We start from the raw sequence: 21,222 nt of genomic DNA on the forward strand, positions 1-21,222 counted from the left end.
GCATAGGAGACGGTGTGTGAAGAAGGAACCGAGCTTGGCAGGCAAAAGGAAATTTGAAGACCGAACATTGTTCATTATTTCCACAGCGTATTTTGTCCCTATATGTGTGTGATGGTTACTAGGCATATACATATACATAACATATGTAATATAAAATATAATATATGTATATATTTTGGTTATCTCCCCATAAGCTGTTCCATCTACATTATAGCCGAAGCAATGTTCCAGCTTTAGTTCTTTCTTTGGAACGGATGGGCACCAATAGCATATGCGACAATGTAGACAGGCCCTTAGGCAGACACGCAAATGTCAAACATTAAGTCATTATGTCTGTTGGTCTAATTACCTTAAACAGTTCACTTTGTACAGGGCTAGTTACACCTCCTTCCTAAGTGGCTTTGAAGAAGCCCATAGTCATATATACAGAACTACTTAAGCCAATGTTGATCCGGGTACATTCTAAACTATTTGTCAGTTCAATCTTAATGTTCAATGTTGATACCCAATCAGCCATGTAAAATAGTGATACTAAATATTCATTTAATTTAGTCACTGAAAATTTGCTTTAATGAGAACTTTTCAATTTTTATAGGGCTGGGCATCTACTCACAGCTTCACTTATGCATGGTTAGCATTCGGATGTGTTGTTGAAGTTTCACAGTGATATTAGGTTATACTCCATTTGTTATATGCACGTTGGAGGTAGGGAATGATGCTATAGAGAGCAAAATAAGTTATCCAGATGGACTCAGCAAGCTGTATCTCACTACTGGACATTGGCTGTATTCTCAACATGGTTAAAGGTCAGAAGGAAGGAAAGTGGGAATGAATGATATAGAGAAAGGGAGAGAGCAGAGCAGTGTGCGTGCCTTCATCCCTCTTGGTTTCCTGATTAAGGATGGGATACACCTGTATTGGCCCCTACAACCTTGACTTTCCTGTCACGACACACCGTTCCCTTGAATCCTGAGTCGAAATGAATCCTTTATCCCTTCAGTTTCATTGGTCTGAATATTTTAATCAAACTTTCAGGAGAAGGAAGACAACGTTTACCCTACAAATGTCCACAGAAGCGAATTATCAGCAAGCTAAATACCTTTTTGGGTTCCTAGTATTGATTTTGCCATATGCATATCTGTAGACTCCAAAGGATGCAGCTACAGTCAGGAAATCATATCAATCCATAAGAATATCCTAGGGAGAAAGCCTTTGTGACTTCTTTCTTTCCTTTGTTTGCCTGTTTGTAGGCGTGCTTTACTGACCAACTCGAAAATCTGTAGAGAAGCTTAAGGAAACCATAATTACTACCCGAGAATTCTGTTTTTATTTTTGGTGATAGCAAAACAAGTTTAAAATCTGACTTATAAAGAAGGACTCTGAATACCAGTTGATTAATATTTCACAAAACAAAGAATAAACTGAGAAGCAAAGGAATTCATTATCCTTACTAAGATGAATAATGTGTGAATATGGGAAAGGTCATTGTATTTGATACTTGTATTATGCATAGAGAAATGAGGCTTTTTTTGAAGTGTTTATTAAAGTGATTTGCTATGAGACTGAGCTATGAAATCACTGCATATAATTAAAATTCAAAGTCTCTGAGCCCCATAGTAACACATTGAGCTAAACAAGATAAAACACACCTTGTTTTTGTGTGAACACGTTCATGTTCAGAGAAGAAAAAAAGGAAATTGACTGTCTATACCTATAAGGAATCTCATTGTGTAATTGTGGTGAGACAATGGATGTGAGACTTATTGATTGTGTATGTAAAAATCATAAGCTCTTCAATATTATATGTAAACTCTCCACAGGAATGTGGGCATTCATTATGTTAGAACCGTCATTTTATACATTCTAACATGGCCAACCTTATTGTTCTTGAGATGCTTTAGTCAAAAGAATTTCTTCTATTTCTCTTCTGTATGCCTTGTCAATACATCTCTCAACATCCGTTGTTCTTTTGTTTTTCCCTTTCGAGTTCTCTTAAGCTTAGCGGCTGGTGCTTTTCAATAAAATATACTATCATCTCTCCATGTCTATCTCACGGATTTCCTGATTGTGAAAAATTCGATAGCATTCAATCAAAAGCATTATTTGTTCAGTTTGTACACTCAACTTGCACAACATTTGTGAGATTCCCTCCCCCTTTTCCTAAGTCTCCCTGCTGATAGTTGCACATTATCTTTCTTTATTTGCACTGTTTTATTAGTCTTGCAACTCCTTCACTCTCAGTTCATCCCAATGCACCCCTCGTTTTTACCGTTAAAGCAATCGTTTTGAAACGCCACTTCTCCACCTCTGTTTTCCCATGGCTTGGGACTTTTGATGGCTTCCTGTACTTTATAGAACAAAGTACCAACTCCAAATTATAGCAAATTGTTTTCATGCTGCTTTCCCAGATGTACCTCATACACAGGCTTGGTGGGATTTCCCAAAATAGAACCCAAAATCCAAAACGCTGTCCCTTTGTACACATTCTTTCCTTGATGCATTTGCCCCCGCTTCGCCCCTTTATCGCCTAGAAAATGCTCTCCACAATTGTGACTTCTCTGGAGTTGTACTGTGCCTGTTTGAGGCCCACACTGGAGAGTGATTTTAGAGAATCCATTACATTCCAGAATTGCATACTTTAACGTTCTATGGTAGTAACTTTTCTCATCTTTGCTTTCACCACTAGATGAGCTTATGTTTCTATTTTTTTCCTTCTAAACAAACATTGTACAGTATTACTGAAAGATTAAATTAATGGTGGTTCCAGTTAGCTTTCCCTTCTTAGCTAGATCATAAGAGAAGGAGGAGACAGCTGGGAAGGAAGGTCAGACTATTGACAACAGCTTGCCATTTTCCTGTCCTGACAGAAATTTCTCACCTTTTGGTTTTGTGCTTCAAAGAGCTTCCTTTTGACCCTGTGATCTGTGACAAGTCAAGGCTTGTCCTCTGCTTTTTTTCTATTTCTTCTTCTTCTTTTTTTTTTTTTTAAAAAAAATGATTTAAGAGCATAATTATGGTCACTACAATCTGATGAATTAAAAGTATATCCTTGTGAATATTTCAAATTAGAAAATTGTTTGTCTGTAGAATTATAAAAACTTAGCAGTCTGACAAGTTTTAATTCTTAGTTTTTTTCCCCTTTCCCCTGTAATTCTTAGTTTTAAGCAATTCCTTTTGAATAATTTCTCATCTCTCTATCCTAAAGATTGTGCTGTCGAGTTCATTGTTATTGTCAACATTTTCTAAAAGCCTATTTTCAAAGACATGCTTTTGAAACTTTATTGCATTGTTTGCCTAAGACTTACCTAAATTAAAGACTAAAAGAAAATGTCGAAGTAGTAAGGTTTAAAAGCACCTTGCCGTTATCACAGAACCTGATATACAATGGTGTGATCCTATCCCGGAGCTTGTGATTCATCCTGTCAGGGAACTGGCAGATCATATTGTCATGGCAACGGGATGGCTTCTTGGGTTTAAATTTGTTTGTGCTGCAGATCCATAACTTTAAAAGCTTATCTAGTGCATTTAGAGAACAACTTGTGTTGCTCCGGAGGCGCGGGCTGTATGCTAAAAATTCAGGGCTATTTTGCAAATGGTAATTTCAGTGTTCTTTGCTTTTGTTCTTTTTTGTCTACAAAGTGAGCAGTTATAAGACTAAAATTGTTGTGCCTGAGTGTTTTGTTTGTCACTTTGTTTGGCTTCAATATAGAACGGCAGAGGTAAAAATTGCTTTCCCCATATTCACTGTATGGAAACTGTGAATTTATGTTTTGGGGATATAAATATATACATTCTTTCACCAAGACGGTAAGAATGAAATGCATTGAGTAGCTTTAGCAAGCTAACTATTCAGAACTTAATAAGCCTAAATAATGTTGTTCTGCAAAGAAAAAGACCTTCCAGCACTTTCAGTTCTTTCTGCATGAAAAAGACCCTTCCTTTTACCTAGACATGCTCTGTAAACAACGCAGAAAAACAATGATCAGTGCTCCTTGTTCCTTGCCCAGCATAATGTCCTTGACACCTCTTACTGCAGCACAGTCCTGACAGCTGGGTTCTCATTTGGAAGCAGAGAAGAGAGAGCCAGGGGAATGGGAACCAGAGAGAGAGAGAGAGAGAGTGGGGAGAGAGGAGAATAAGAAGGGAGGACGAAGAGGGAAAAGGGAAACAGCAAGAGACAATTGTTGTCTTGCAGTGTTTAACCCCTCAATCTTAAAGATGACCAGAAATTCTCTTCCAGATTAACATGAACCATATTAACCCATCCAATGGAACCAAAGATATGAATGAATTAGTTATGTTTTTAAAGAGACCAATAGATGAAGGGTAAAGAGGAATTATGAAATAAAGAAGGCATTTTAATGATGATAGTCCTGAATTAAGAAGACCGTTCTCCCCCCCCGCCCCCCAGGAAACTGAAAGAATAATAGAGTAGCTAAGGTAGAACTCAGTTCTACTACCCACCCTCTTCTTCTCTGGCCAAGTACTGGTCTCATGGTAAACAGGCTTGGGTGACTAAAAACAATGACAAGGATAAGCCATTTGTTAGACTTTGGAGCGGCCCCTGTGCCTTTATTGTGTGACCATTTGTGCTATTTGCTTCTGTTTTTCTGCCTCTCTGGCCTGTGAAGAGAACTCCTGGAGAGGAGCTGTGTCTGCAGAGACAGACTGACTGATTAGAGCAGCCTACTGCGGAGAGATTGGAAGGCTGCAGGTCCGGAGGCTAATTACCTCCTCTTGGGCTAGCTTTAGCCCTGGGAACAGCCATCCCTTGCCCGCTTCTGTGCCAGAACTCACATCCTGTGACAAATAGATCAAAACCTTTTGGTATCTATGAACTTATTTAGACTCCTTGCTTCCACCAACCCCAAGGCTAAGAATATCATCAGATAGCATCTTAGGCCTACAGGAATGCTTCCTCCATTTGTTATAAGCCTTTCCTATCTGATGTACCTAGCAGTATATTTTAAATTTGCCTTGATTTATGGCTTTTTCCCTTCTATATAATTATTAAACCATGAAACTGTTTTCACAATGGAACATATAATTAGGGGTCAGCAACATCTGTTCCCAGGTCATGGCCCCAGAATAAATGTCTTTATACACTTTGTGATGAGAGAAGTCTTTTTGTGTTTGTGTCTACACAGGGTATGGTATACACTATAAGAGTTAATCTTTGAGTTTGCTTGCTCAATTGTCTACTTTTAGCTTTCGGAGAAGCATTGACTTTTATAGTTGGCATCATTATTCTGTAATTTGATTTTGGAAAACTCGACTTTGTGGGTCTAACTAGAATTAGTTTCTGAAACTGCTTCTCGAGTTCTTAGTTGTCTGTATTTAAGATAACAAATGGGTTGTTTGCAGGACCCAGACATGACAAGGTCAATAGAGGCCTGAGTCTCAGTAGTTTACCTTGGTTCCAAGAAAGACCAGAAACTGGGACTACCCAGGCACCACCCAGGAACAGACCATCCAAAGGAAATTCCTAATCTTCCAACCATTTTGGATAGGATCACCTGCCAGTATACACCCATTGCTTTTCGTCGTCAGGACACTCCTAGACAAATGTCAGCCAATCAGGGGTCCTGAACCTCAAATCCCTTACCCCCACCTTTGCTACCCTGCTGAGCTCGGGGAGCTCCTATCACTTCAATACGTTGAACACGTGGAGAGATGGAGTTTGCAAGCTTGTGTAAGAATAAAGCCTCTTTGTTTTTCCATACAAAATTTGGTCTCCTAGTTGGTTTTGGGAGGGACTCCAGGATCTGGGTATAACATTGTTTAGTTGAGAGAGCAATAAAAATGCAACTGTATGTTGGGTCAGTCAAAAATTAGTCCTCCTTGTCCATGAAAAGAAAATGAAGCTAGCCGTTTATTCTCTAGTGATGATACAGTGTGCGTGTAAGCTAGGGGACACTAAAGAAACCACCTAAAGGGTTATTCTGTCATTAGTTGGAAGGTTTTGATTGCGTCTAAAAAGACAGAGCATCCAGAGGCATACAGAAGAGTCCAGAACACAGAGAAAAGAAAGCAAGCTGGACAAGGCCAGTGACGGGGAAGCATGGCATGGAAAAATCATGGGGATTATAAAAACATAGGTCACTGAGAGGAGGGGAGCCCTTGAACTGGAGCATACAGGGAGTTGAGGGTAGAGGAGGGGGTGAGAATGTCCCGGATGCTACCTTTGTGAACTTTGAGCTGTATAAGAAGTATGTGTAGCTATGGACAGGAGGAGTCTGGAGGCTAGCATTGACCTTGGTATGCACCAGACTTGTACAGCCATAAGGAGCCAGAGGGAAAGGCAGAAGGAAAGGGAGATAAGGAAGTAACTCTCCCTAGGAGACAGAAACCCCTATCTCTGGTTCCTGGAGAATAATGAAATTGTTCTCCAGCAATCCCAGAGTCCAGCACATGCTGAGTCAAGACTGTCATTTAGGACCAAATCAGTGGGTCTGCCAATTTGGAGGAGAGAATATGGTTGGTACCTTTTTGACCTGACAGTGCCTACTGCAGAAAGGCAAAGGTGTTTTAGTGTCGCTTCTCACCAGATGCTCCAGCAAACCAGTTTCTCAGGTTCTGGGAGCAGACTAAACACATTTTCTTTCGGTTCATTCAAGCATGCAAGTATTTGTGAGTATTAGAATCCTTTACTCTATCCCCAGTGGTCTGAGAAAGAGAATATTTTCTCTAAATAACCAATTTATCCTCAGAAAAATCTTTCATGATAATAGAAATTTATATCTATGTTTCCATTGGTTTTAAAGATCATGCTACTGAGAATACACACTATAATATCATTCAGTGAGCCAGGATTATATTGAGGATGAGCTAGTGTTATGGGGAGCCCCCTAGAGATGACCACTTAGCAACAGTTTATAGCCAATTGAAAGTCTTTATTCTGGTGGGACTACATTAAGGTATTTGGGGACACAAGTGGAGTCTTGAGTGTTTAGAACAAGGGGCTTTTAAAAGTACAAAAATCATCTTGTTATCTCGCTCAGCAGCTACAGAGGAAGGTTTACATAAGCAAGCAGTTTAACTGGAGTCTAAGATAAGCAACTAACTAGAGGGGAGAGGTTCGCACAAGCAGGAAATTTGATAGAAGCTAAGTAAGCTTGGGCATCTTGACCTTGGCTTCCTAGAGTAGAGTTGGGTAGGTTTCCAGAGATTCTCCAGCCAAGAGATCAAATTCTAGTTACAATCTGAAAGGACCCCAGGAAGAATATAAGATGGAGGAACCTCTGCATTGTCTTGCCCTGTCACACTAGAGAAAAGATGACATCCTGGTAGAGTACAGCTGAGTTCCTTTCTTACCTTTTCTCTTGGGTCCTGTTTATTCAGCAGTAAGACAAGCTCATCTCATCTGAATGAAGGAAGATCACAACCTGAAATGCGATGTTTCTCTGAATCCGAGATAGTCTTGGGAGAAGCAAGTGATGACTAAGAAAGTTGAATTGCAGACCTTCAAGTGGCATTTCTGTTTGTCTAATGTAGGCAAGCATAAGGAGTGGCTTAGCAATCTGAGCTAATACTTGTTTTGCACTATATGCATAAACTTCTTATAGTAATGCTCCTAGCAGCCCGTTGGTGACCCTCACATTTGCATCAAAACATTAGGCTTCTTGTGAACCTGAAGATAAATCAATGACTCTACTTAGTATCCTCTTAATGACAGCACATTTTTTTTATTAAATATGTGTTGGCCCGTATTTCCACATGGTATGGCAGCCAGGCTCTAGAGCCATAATTAGCACCTGAGGAGGTCACTTAGCCTTCCAGTGTTGCTACCTTAACAGGATCAGAATATTGTTTTGCTCCTTCTTTGTAACTTGGAGGATTCATGGGATTGAGATGTTAATTCAGCTTACCTTATAGAGCAGGTGTAAGCAGATGTGGACTTCACTAAAGGTATTCACCTGGTTACCTAGGAAACAGAATGCTAATGAACTTCCCCCTCAGTTTACCTTTTGGTATAAAGGCTGTTTGGATGATAAACAAGAGGAATTTTCAGGATGTGAACTCAGGATTTCCTAAGGGATCACCGAGAGTCTCCCTCCTGATAAAGCCATTTATTCCTGGCACCTCCACGCTGGTTCAGAGAGAGGGTTTATGTTGGAGCTAGCACCAGACCTGGACAAATATGTCCCAGAGAAATCCCTGGAATGGAGGAAGATGGAGTGATCTGGGCTAAAATAGTTTTGGATGCCTGTGCATCAGGACAGACTGAGACTTCTCAGTGAGGTTTTAGAAGTGGAGGGGAAGCTCTTTTCAACGCCATATAGGAGTGCATAATTGGGCATTCATATGACCCAAATCAAACTCATACACAAAGGCTTAAATAATCCAAGCCTGTCAATCAAAGTCAAGAACCACCTCCGTCACACCTCTTAACATCTGAACTCCTCTTTCTCCTGAACCTCATAATAGGATGCCCCAAATGATAACTGGGGCCCTTGGTTATGCACCAGTCATGTGACCAGCTCTCAAGAGTGACACCATTTTTCGGAAATGTACTGTTGCTTTGTTTTCGAATGAAGTTTCTTTACTGACTTACAATTTTCATGTTCCTTTATATTGTTCTTCAGAAACAATATAAAGAAACCAGAAAGTGGAAATATCTGGCCTAGATATTAACTATTAATAAGTTCTCTGGAACCTGTTAGTTTTATCATATTTGATTAAAAAAAAAGGAAATCCTTGCAAATATTATTGAATGGTGGATCCAAAGGTGTCATCATCCTGAATTGTCCAGGTGGACTCAGATCCTAATAACTGCTTATGAGCAAAAGAGGGAGACCTGAGACCAACAGTGTAAGGTGGAAGGGTGACCAGCACCAGAAGCTAGAAGAAAAATGTAGCATTACCTAGAGTCTTTGTTTTATTTACTTATTAAAGATTTCTGCCTCCTCCCCACCACCGCCTCCCATTTCCCTCCCCTTCCCCCGATCAAGTCCCCCTCCGTCGTCAGCCCAAATAGCAATCAGGGTTCCCTGCCCTGTGGGAAGTCCAAGGACCACCCACCTCCATCCAGGTCTAGTAGGTGAGCATCCAAACTGCCTAGGCTCCCCCAAAGCCAGTACATGCAGTAGGATCAAAAACCCACTGCGATTGTTCTTGAGTTCTCAGTAGTCCTCATTGTCCGCTATGATCAGCGAGTCCGGTTTTATCCCATGATTTTTCAGACCTGGGCCTGCTGGCCTTGGTGAGTTCCTATCCTGAGTGAGGTAAGCCAGACCCAAAAAGAGGAACATGGGATGTACTCACTCATATTTGGTTTCTAGCCATAAATAAAGAACATTGAGCCTATAATTCGTGATCCTAGAAAAGCTAAATAAGAAGGTGAACCCAAAGAAAAACATATAGGCACCCTCCTGAATATTAACCTTTATCAGGCGATGAAAAGAGACTGAGACAGAGACCCACATTGGAGCACTGGACTGAAATCTCAAGGTCCAAATCAGGAGCAGAAGGAGAGAGAGCACGAGCAAGGAACTCAGGAGTGCGAGGGGTACATCCACACACTGAGACAATGGGGATGTTCTATCGGGAACTTACCTAGAGTCTTTGAAGGGTGCACACCAGCCTATCTTCTGAATTTCCCGTGTGACCTTCATCACCGTCAGATTACAAGTTTACCTTATTGGCAGAAATCCGTCACAGCAGCCACAAGGAACTAATACACAAGAGAGCAGAGTCAGACCCACAAGGATATCTGTGGTTCTTCTTCCTCACAGCCTATCCAGAGTCATAGGAGATAGAAAATAGCTGGGCATTTTACGAAGTCACCATGGTGGCTTTCAACCATTTTTGCTTTCTATTTAGATAATCTTCCTTGGGTTTTCTCTACCATCTTGCTCAAATTTCAGCTTCTTTCATGTCTTCCCTTCTTCATTTTTTTTAGTTTTTTTTTTAAATTTATTTATTTATTAAGGATTTCTGCCTCCTCCCCGCAACCGCCTCCCATTTCCCTCCCCCTCCCCCGATCAAGTCACCCTCCCTCATCTGCTCGAAGAGCAATCAGGGTTCCCTGACCTGTGGGAAGCCCAAGGACCGCCCACCTCTATCCAGGTCTCCTAAGGTGAGCATCCAAACTTCCTAGGCTCCCCCAAAGCCAGTACGTGCAGTAGGATCAAAAACCCACTGCGATTGTTCTTGAGATCTCAGTATTCCTCATTGTCCTCTATGTTCAGCTAGTCCGGATTTATCCCATGCTTTTTCAGACCCAGGCCAGCTGGCCTTGGTGAGTTCCCAATAGAACATCCCCATTGTCTCAGTGTGTGGGTGCACCCCTCGCGGTCCTGAGTTCCTTGCTCGTGCTCCGTCTCCTTCTGCTCCTGATTTGGACCTTGAGATTTCTGTCCCGTGCTCCTCTGTCTCTGTCTCCTTTCATCGCCTGATGAAGGTTAATATTCATGAGGATGCTTATGTGTTTGTCTCTGGGTTCACCTTCTTATTAAGCTTCTCTTGCATCGTTTCTTTGTTTGTTTTTGCAGCACTTGGAATCAAACTCAGGGTCTTTGCCCAGACTGGCCAGAATTTTCTCCATATCCTATATCCCTGTCTTCCCATTTTCGATCTCATAATTAATCCTCTATTTTTATATGGACAAAATTTATTTTATTTCCCACAAAGCATTTGTTTGTATATTGTAGTACTTCTGGGACTTTTTTGAGTTGAATAGTTTGCAATGTCTGGCTTCATTTCAAATTCTGAGTTTTATAAGGAACAAATCATTGAGGAATTCCAATCAAATAGGATTTTTAGTTTAAGGGCTAGCTATGTAACATGCTCTCTTTCCGTGCTTATGTTTCTAGGGCTCTGTGTATCCCAAAATAATTGCTGATATTATGACTGGAATTGTTATATTCCAAAATATCATAGCTTGACTGAATGGTAACTAAAGGATTTGTTTCTATTTTTTTTTAAATAACAAGTCAAAATTTGTTAAGAAAGATTTGCATCATGGAAAATAGAAGCTTGTGGCTCGTCTTAATACCAACAAACATAATTAACAAGGCATCATACGAGGTAATTGACTTAGAATAAATGAATTGCTTGCTCATGTTTGCTTCTGGCCAGGCACACAGAGGCAGCATTGTGATCACAGTGTTGTAAAGTGAGGCAGAGCTGTAAATAATCACTGCTTCATGCTTTGCTATGATACAGCACAGAAAAGTACAGTGGCAGAGATTAGTCCTTAGTAGGGACCACCTGACTTCATGTTTATGTATTGTGCATACAGAGTATGGAACTTTTTCAAGAGGATGGAAAAGAAAGCTGAGAAAATAAAGATGGCTCCATAGCAGATAATAATGAAAACATTTCATTGCTATGGCTTCTTTGCTAACACCAGGCACAAACGTCACTTAGCATTGATGCTAGTCTCTTAAAACTGCTCTCATATGTAGTGATTGGAAATTGGGTTAGCAGTCCAAATCCAGGCTAGCTTAAAAAATAAATCTGCATAGTAATTGTATTCATGAACCTCAAGATCAAATAAACAGGGTTAAAAAATCATATTTGTAGATACATGGCTGTGTGTGTGTCTATATATGACAGATATGTGACTCATTTTCTTTGCTATTATTGGTATGGTAATATTTTCCACCTAAAACAGTTATGGAAAATGTAAGGAAGCAGTGTAAAACAAACAGCCATGTCAAGTAGTAATTCCTCAACGAGTGTGCATTATTATTATATTAGTATCTGGCTCTAGAAATACTCAGTTGTACACTTCCGAATAGACCCCAAGAGGATGAATTAGAGCATGTAGCTTGGTGTGAGGCAAGCATAATCCTGCCTGCATTGCTAAGATTGTGATATTTTTGACAAGCCACATATTTATGAACTGGGGATTAGGACATAGAGGAAAAACATTTTCATAGAGTGATACCCTATTGAAACTATAATAAACAAAAAGGCATGTTAAAATCAACTGATTGAAAGAGTTCAGAATGAACAGATGCCTTGAGTTTAGAAGAATTATACGAAAAGTGGACTGAGCAAAAAAAAAAAAAAAAAAGACACCTTAGTGTAGGGTTAAGACAGCCCCCTTTAGAGGGCGGGGTTTGCCTCAGGCGAATGCCTGCCAATAAATGGACGCGCGGGGAGGCCGCTCGCTCTCTCATTTCCTCCCTACCTGTACTACGCTGGAACTTTGGTTCTGTAAGTTTATCATTAAAGTGGTAAATATTCTTTGATATCTGCATTGCATTTATTTTGCGCGGGTACAGCTTAGTTCAAGAATTAATTTTTCCATGCAAGCGATGAATACAAACCAGAAGAAGGTCACTTTCAAAGAAGCATGTAGAAGTTGACTTAGAAACAAAATTCGAGCCTTCACTGGTAGGCATTGTCTCCCCCAGAAACGTATTGCAGGGAACTCAGATGAAACGCATAAGGATGGAAATGAAAAGAGGTGCCTATATGCCCATTGAAATGTAGTCAGTAACAAATTCTCGGGACTTCAGAGCTTGATGCTCATCCTGCATCTCAGCTTAGAAGTCCCCGTTCCTGACATGTAATATACCTGGATCTGCCAACACCCACCCCCAGCCCTGCCATGAGCTTGGATGGTGTCTGCTGCCTGATGTTAATATTGTTTGGCCTTAATGTGCTCAGCCATTTCTCTGTCACTTCGCCTAGTGTGGATATGCACCTGAGCCTCATTTTCCATTGCTCTGAGAAAATGTTGTTTGAAGCATTCTTATTTCGATCAATCAGCTCCCACCAGGGAATGGGGCTCTGGGAAATCAATGCTGACTCACTGCAGCATCTGAGAGGAGTGATGCAGGGCTGGTGATGGGATGTATAATGTCACAGAAGAAGTAATGAAATAGGGTTGAGTAGAACTAGCCCAGCGGCTGGAGGTCTAATCTAAGCCCCCCACTTTCCAGATGAGAAAACATACCCAGGAAGAAAGTCGGTGAGTGAGGCATGGTCATACACTCGCAATAGGAATATAAACCCCTATTTCCGACTTCTTAGACTCAGAAAATACTGTCCTGTCAACCGTGGGTGGCATCTTTGTGTCCCACCTGTAAAGACCATATATGCTGTCCCAGCATCTATCTGCCAATGTCACGCGAGAAGTGAGCAGCTATGACCAAGCAGCCTATGGAGCGAGAAATGTATAATTATTCATTTTGCCCACCTCAGTCTTTGGAATGGTTGGTCAACAAATGACGAGAAACACCATGTTATGGATAAAAAAGATGAAGAGAAAATAAATACAGCAACTTTCAGAAGTCATAGTAATATATAGTGCTCAAATCTTAGGATTTGGAGTCAAATTATTTTATATAATACTGGTCTTGCTATATTTTTCCTTCATCCCACTGTAAACTTATCAGGTACTTGCTATATGCCATTGATCATCTTTATCAGTGAGATTATAAGCATACTTAGCATGTATGTTTCCTTATGTGAGTGTGCTTATGTAAAGGTAATGGATTTGCCCTATATTGTATAACTAGAAAACGCACAGGCAGAAATTGAACACACAACATTTTTCTCCATAAATTTGAGAGTTCCTAAATACTGCACATTATTGCTTCCTAAAACCTATAAGATTCTCTTTGTGCCTTCCCCTCTGATGTATTTTAGACTTTCCTTGATTTATGACTTTCTTTGTTCCGCAAAACTACGACACTCATGGAACTAATCTAAGTCCCCAACTTTCCAGCTTCCACGCTGTAATATAAAATTGAGGGAAAACAGATTGTATGTCCTGAGTCACCGTAATCACTCAAAATGGCCCCAGAACAGACTTTCTTATTACTTTCTCCTTAAAAATACAAACAAAACAAACCACTAACTACACTCTATTCTTTTAGGAAACTTTATAAACTTCATCATTTAAAAGTGTGATCATGTACATAAAGAAGAAATTCCTAGAGTACTGCTGGGAAATGATTAAACCATCCAGACTACAAAGAGAAGGTCAGCATAGGCAATCCACCTCTCTTCCACTCCTTTTCTATAACAACTTTACTGAGATACTAGAAAATTCACCCTGTGAAAAGATATAATTCAATATATGTTTTAGAGGAAAGTGTTTGGAAAAGGTATATCTTTCAAGGCCAATCTCATAAACCTTCGTTGTCCCAAAGAAACTGTGTATATATTAGTTATCACATCCTATTCCCTCTTTCGCCTTTAGCTTCCATTTTACATTGGAAGAAAAAGCAAAGAAAGTGTTATCTTTTCACTTTTTCCTAAAATAGAAAAATTATTTAAGATCTGTTAGTGTATTAGGTCACTTCAATACACATACTGAATATCATTAAGCTATACTTGTGCCTGCTATAGGTAACCTAAGAATAATAAAGCAGACATTTATAATTTTCTAGAATAAGAATATCTGCTGAATGTTGAGTTAAAAAGAGGACTTCTCTCCTGAGATGCATACTGGGACCATTCAAACCACCACTTCACTCCTCAAGCCAATGGCATCAATAGTTACTATCTCATTGATAAAGTTTTCTTCTTTCTTACCAGTAAAGCTATATTGAGATATTGGTGATGGTAGACAGAGAAAATGATAAGCATCAACCCTAGAGTTTATCAGGGACCTGTAACCCTATCTCCAAAGATGCTGGGAGGTGCCTTATCTGCCAATATCTGTGGAAATATTCAGGTTGCAACCTCATCCTTTAGCCTGAAGTCAGAATTGAAGTAGTCCTTGTGTTTTACACCAGAAAGATCACATATTTTTCTCCTTAAGAGTCTGTTGTTTCATGTGACTTAACAGGACATAATTACAATTGTTGTAGGAGGCTGCTTTGCCAATTGTTTTTTCCTGGCTGCTCAGCCCCCAAATAATCATACAGAAACTGTATTATTTGCGATACTGTTTGGCCAATAGCTTAAGCATATTTCTGAACTTGCTCTTATATCCTAAACTAACCCATCTCCACTAATCTGTGTATCACCACGAGGCTGTGGCTTACCAGGTAAAGTTTCGGCATCTGTCTCCAGTGGAGCTGCATGGCTTCTCTTTTACCTAGCCTTCTTTCTCCCAGCATTCAGTTCAGTTTTCAATGCCTAGCTAAGGTCTGCCTTGCTATAGGTCAAAACAGTTTCTTTATTCATTAACCAATAAAGCAACATAGATAGTAGGACCTCTTACACCATATGTTATTTAATTATTAATAAATACACCATATGAATGTTAATTATTTAAAATGTGTTTCATTTAACATACATTTCAGAACACATTATTGATCAAGAATATTTAATGCATAACCTGGAGAAGTTGTATATAGCCCTGCATACTGAGACACTATTACAATTTTATTTTTAATGACAGAGCCAAATTTTTTATGTTAAGTGATAATGAATTTAAAACTTCCCCAGAAAAGTCAGCACAGATTGTGAATGAAATATATCTTCCTTCTAACAGAAATTTTAGAACACTTTGAAGCAAGTTCTCTCAGTATCCCTTATAATCATCCACAATGCCCAGGGGTATATAATGAAAGTGAAGGCTATAAGAACATGATATGCAAAGGAGCAAAGCGAGAGACAGAAACTCCCAGTTTACAGCAGAGATTAGAACAGGATTATGATGAGTGGGTACCACATTTTGATCTTTGTATCTGTCAGTGTTTCAACATTTAATGCATTATTTTTAGGAAAGCACATACAACAAATTTTTTTAAATAAAAACTATAAAGGCCACGGTTTGCCTACAGATCTATAATTCTAGAGTGAGCAGGATGGAAAATAACAGCTTTTGTGTACTTTTTCTAATGCTTGTCAGCTTTCAGAGGTGTGATGCATGCTAACGATGCCTTTGCTTAAGTTTCCTGCAGTAAAGTTTTACAAAAGTTGGAAATTAATGCTATGAATTCCTTTTTCTGGTAGGCAATTCTAGCAAGAAGCTAGGGTGGAGATACAGGGTGATAGATTTTATTGTGAACCTTGTCTTACAAGGAGATATCCTAAACCTAATTTTCAGATAAGAAAATAAATCAGTGTTACTGGCCTTGACAATATTCACCCAATAATAAGAAATAAAGACCACAATCCTGGTTATCTCTGTCTTATCCTAAAGCAAGAGTAGTTTCCTCTAAGACCTGTTGGACCGTTTCTAATTTCCCTACGAAGATTATAATCACAAGAACCAAAATCCAGTTATTATATTTATAAACAATGTAACAATGATACAACCACATAAGCCTGGTGGCATGCCCAGGATATTTGTATGTTTACTGGGTATAATTAAGTCATCGCAGAATTTCTGAGTAGAACAAACATAGCAAGTAATGAACTTGCTTCTTAATCTGCTTGATGTTAGAATTAAAGAGAAACACCAAAGCATACAAGGAAAGCATAATGTGCTCCTGTGAGTGGTGACAGTGTAGTCCTGTAAACCAACTAGGAGAAAACAAAATCAACACATTTGCTTGGCATGCTGAAAGTGCACTAAGACCAAAATGGAAACTGTGACACATTTAACTGGAGAGTTATGAGTCTCTATCTCTCCTTTTCTTGCCAGAATAGTGGGATTATAATTTGGACTCTCCAAGAACAGTATGCCCTTTTAACCACTGATCCATCTCCACAGCCTCTTGGTCTTCCTTTGTAAGGTGTGAAGCCAATTGGTGCACTTTGGGCCATTAGAGTAAAAGGAGATGCTTATTGGGTAGGGTTGATGAGAAATAGATTTCCTGATGATAAGTCTTAAACTGATATGTACCATTTGACCTCTTCTAGGACATGACAACTGCTGGCAACCATTAGGGTGATGATACACACTATGGATGAGAAGACAAACAATCTTGCGTTGTGCTGTGTGTCTGCGAACCTTGATTTGTACCTTAATTTCTCTTCTAAGAGTCTATGGTTGAAAGTTTTGCTGGGTATAGTAGTCTGAGCTGATGTCCATGGTCTCCCAGTATCTGCAAAATGTCTGTCTAAAATCTTCTGGCTTTTAGAGTTTCTATTGAGAAGCTGGGTATAATTCTTATAGGTCTGCCTTTGTATGTTACTTGGCCTTTTTCTTTCGCAGTTCTTAATACTATTTTTTTATTCTGTACATTTAGTGTTTTGATTATTATGTAGCAAGGAGACTTTTTTTTTTGGCCAGTGTATTGGTGCTCTGTAAGTTTCTTGTACTTTTTTATACGTATGTCCTTCTTTAGGCTAGAAAAATTTTCTTCTATGATTTTGTTGAATATATTTTCTGTGCCTTTGAGCTGAAGTTCTTTTCTTTCTTCTATTTCTATTATTCTTAGGTTTGGTCTTTTCATAGTGTCCCAGATTTTCTGCATGTTTTATGTTAGGACTTTTTAGGGATTTGACATTTTCTTTGACCCATGAATCTATTTCTTCTATTGTATCTTCAACATCTGAGATTCTTTCCCAAAAATCCACAAGGATGACCCCAGCTAAGGCTCCTAGCAGTAGTGGAAATAGTGCCTGAACTGGCCATCTCCTGTAACCAGATTGGTGACTCCCCTAATTGTCATCAGAAAGCCTTTGTCTAGTAACTGATGAAAGGCAGATATAGAAAACCACAGCAATGCACTGAACCAAGCTCAAGGAATTCTGTTGAAGAGAGGAGGGAGGACTGTATGAGCCACTGGTGGATGGTCAAGGTCATTACAAAAGAACTTGATCTTGCAGGAATGAATTCGTCGCTGCTCTAATCAGGCAATTTATTTTCCCATGTTTTATGTTTCTGGAGGCTTCTGATCATCTCACTCACAGATATTCCTGTCACATGATGACATCTGTCCTTTTATAACTCAGCAGGAGACCCTTGTCAGATGTGCCCCTCCACTCCTTCGCTCTGCTTCCAAAGCGTGTGAGCTGAATATTTACTTCTTTGTTTACAGCCCATCCAGTTTCAAGTAGTTCATAACCAAAGAAATTAGTCCAGAGTAACCAGACTAAGACAAAATCTAATTATCAGGTGAGAAAAATAGAACTCATTTGGTGAGAGCAGATTTTATTGCAACTCTACTGTAGTAATAAGGAGCGGCGGCAGGGTTGCGTCCCCAAACACCCCAAGCCGCCTGGCTCGGCTAGCTTATGCCCCGAAATAATTACACGGAAACTGTATTCTTTTAAACACTGCTTGGCCCTTAGCTCTAGCCCTTACTGGCTAATTCTGATATCCCTATCAACCCATCTCTAACAATCTGTGAGCACCGGTCTTACCGGGAAGATTCTAGCCTAAGTCCATCCTGGGTCGGAGCTGGGGCATGGTGTGCGTCTTCCCTGGAGCAGGTAGCATGGCGTTTCTCTGAAGCGTCTGCTCTGGAGAGCAGAGCTGTCGAGTCTGAGCTCACTTCCTCTTCCTCCCAGCGTTCTGTTCTGTCTACTCCTCCCACCTATCTTCTAACCAATGAGATGGGCCAAGGCAGTTCCTTTATTGCTTAGCCAATGAAATCAACAGATTGACATGACACTCCCACATCACTCTACACTGTATAGATGCTCAAGATCAGATGTTAATGATACGACTGAATCAACCTGGACATATTAGATGATTGTTCAATGGATATTTTCTTATTCATGTAGAAATTTTATTGCTAAACTGGCCTTCAGTATGATGGATTAAGATCCAAGTATGATATATATATATAAATAGTTATAAAAATAATATAGTTACATGAACATAGTAAAATTCACAATTGGAAGAAACACCAGTGATCAACACACAAATAGTAAAGTTGGTTGTTTACAGTAGCCCAGAATAATTAGACGAAGAATGAAGTTTTCATAGACTATGAGGGAAATGTTATGTTGACTCTGAGGTTACAAGTAGCTAACATCACCAAGCTTTTAGATTCAAGATGCTTGGGCCCTTTGTGTAGAGATTGAACGCTTTCTGTGCAGTTAATGTTCACATGTGATCATTATAGTCTAAAGAAATGCCGAGAAGCTACACACCATCCAGACAAGAATGACAGTGATACACTGATTAAAGGGCTGAAAAGTCTGTCTGCCTCGGAAAGGTTGAAAGAATTGGCATTTAGTTTCTGGCTGAGCAATGCAACTGTTTTCCTCAAATAGATGAAGTTCTTTTGATGGTGTGAGACTATGTGAGACTGAAAAAAAAACCTGGCAAGTTTTTGGAGAAAATAATATCAGACATCTACACAATATAAATTTACCTTCTAACACTATCTGGAGTCATGCCTTAGACTAGACTAATTATCATTTGTTTGAGCATGTTAGACTTGGCATGGGATAAAGATGCTTAGATGGTTTCGTGTTAAATATGTTATATTTGCTGCTTTAGTGTTATACAAATATAATAGAACTGATTTTTATGGCAATTTCACTTAATAATCAAGCCCATCACGGTGGATGAGGTAGACCTGCTCTCAGCAATGTTAGGTAGGCACTTCCTTCCTACAGGATCTCCTGTCTTCAAGTATAGTGCTTGATATTGTAGAGTGAGCTCTGACCCATGAAAACTGGTGAGGAACATACTGCTTGGAAAGTCAGTTTCATTTTATAGACCAGAGGAAGTTGTCATTAGTCTGCTATTCTGTTGTGAATTCAACCATTAGCCACAGCTTGGTTTTTGGGGAAGGCTTGCGAATAACACCATCTCTCAGGGGAGGATGATTCTGAGTTCTAATCATTTATTTTATTAAAGAAGAGATGTTAGGATAAGACTAACAACTTCTCATCTCTGTGGACTACATTAGCATGGATACCAGCATATCAGCATTTCCATTTTTAAAAAATTATCAGCAGAGCAGCTAACAACCCTATTGGAGCTAGGGCTTTGCTTCCACAATAGTTCAGTGTACAGTTATTCATTTCTAATACCTTTCCTTAGAATCATTTTGACTTTTAACTATTTCTACCTCTAGAAATGCAGAGTTTCCAAAAGTTAAGTTCTTTAGGGGAATTTAAGACTGAAATTGATCTTGGGTCTCTGTATTCTTCATCTCTTTACACTAAAGCTTCTTCTTCCTCTTCCTCTTCCTCTTCCTCTTCCTCTTCCTCTTCCTCTTCCTCTTCCTCTTCCTCTTCTTCTTCTTCTTCTTCTTCTTCTTCTTCTTCTTCTTCTTCTTCTTCTTCTGATTTGTTTTGAGTATGAAAGTACTTTTAATTTTTTTTTCTGCAGGTACAATGGCATTCAACTCATCAATTTCTAAGATTTCAAGAAGATCATTAGCAAAAGCTTGAAATGCTAGAAAAAATTCCTCATGTTCTTCCAATTTGTTAATAATGCTTTGTAGGTCTTCAGTTCCTAACCTGTTCATTCACATCCTCATTAATCATCTTACACAGTTTTCCAACTGTGCTGACCACAACACACAATGAGGATGGACTGTCTAGTCCTAAGAGCTCCCGCAGGTCTCTGACCACATTGTTTTTTTCGCCAAGCCTGGTATACCCTTTATTCATCTGGGGGTATACTTCCTTTAAAGACTAAACATCAAGTAGCTTTTGGCAGTGAGAAACAATAGCTCCCAACGTTTGAAAGTTTGGCATGTCGGGGCTCTCCTTCTTGTTCTCAGCCTCTTCCAACATGGTATCTACTATAAACAACAGATCTTCTAGTTTGACACCTTCATTTTCATCCGGTTTCTTTAAATTATGCCAAGGTACCAGTGTTGCACACAATATTTTTAAGGACTTATACAAATCCTTTACTAGCACATTTTTATGGTTCTCATCTTTTCAGAGTGGTGCAACGTACCACCACTGTCCAATTTCAGAACCTATCCATCTTCCAAGAACTCCCACACCCAGGGCAGGAGAGATGGCTTAGCAGGAAGAACCATTGTTGGTCTTCAGAAGACCCAGGTTAAGTTCCCAGTATCCACATGATGGTTCAAAACCATAACTCCAGTTCCAAAGGATCTGACAACCTCTTCTGACCTTTAAAGATGTCAGTCCATCTGCCCACATTTTTACCATAGGAACTAGATGTTCAAATCCACAATCTTGAACAATATCTTTATTGAAGTTTTTGGCTCCTCCCTTGCTCTGTTTATAAATAATCGCTGGAGCTTGAGGATTGTGAATATCTGAAATGATACTACACAGGAACTGAAAGTATCTCTGGTCAGTTAGGGCCAGCTGATGGCTGTGTCTGCTGGGCTTGTCTTTTTTCTCCAGACCATCAGTCTTTTTTTGATCAATAAGCTCTTGTAATCTACAGCAGCATCACCAGCAGGTCTGGAACACTCGGGCTTCTTATCCTAGGAAAACATCTTCCTCTGCCACAGACGGCTCCATCCTGTG

General features: G+C 39.6%; 1 pseudogene; it reads right to left on the reverse strand.

Moving 5' to 3' along the window:
• The window catches only part of LOC142839039 (centrosomal protein of 70 kDa-like), a 50,720-nt pseudogene that overhangs the window by 21,509 nt on the left and 7,989 nt on the right, over positions 1–21,222 (reverse strand).

The sequence above is a fragment of the Microtus pennsylvanicus genome, chromosome 20 (genome assembly GCF_037038515.1).
Source record: "Microtus pennsylvanicus isolate mMicPen1 chromosome 20, mMicPen1.hap1, whole genome shotgun sequence".
NCBI lineage: Eukaryota > Metazoa > Chordata > Mammalia > Rodentia > Cricetidae > Microtus > Microtus pennsylvanicus.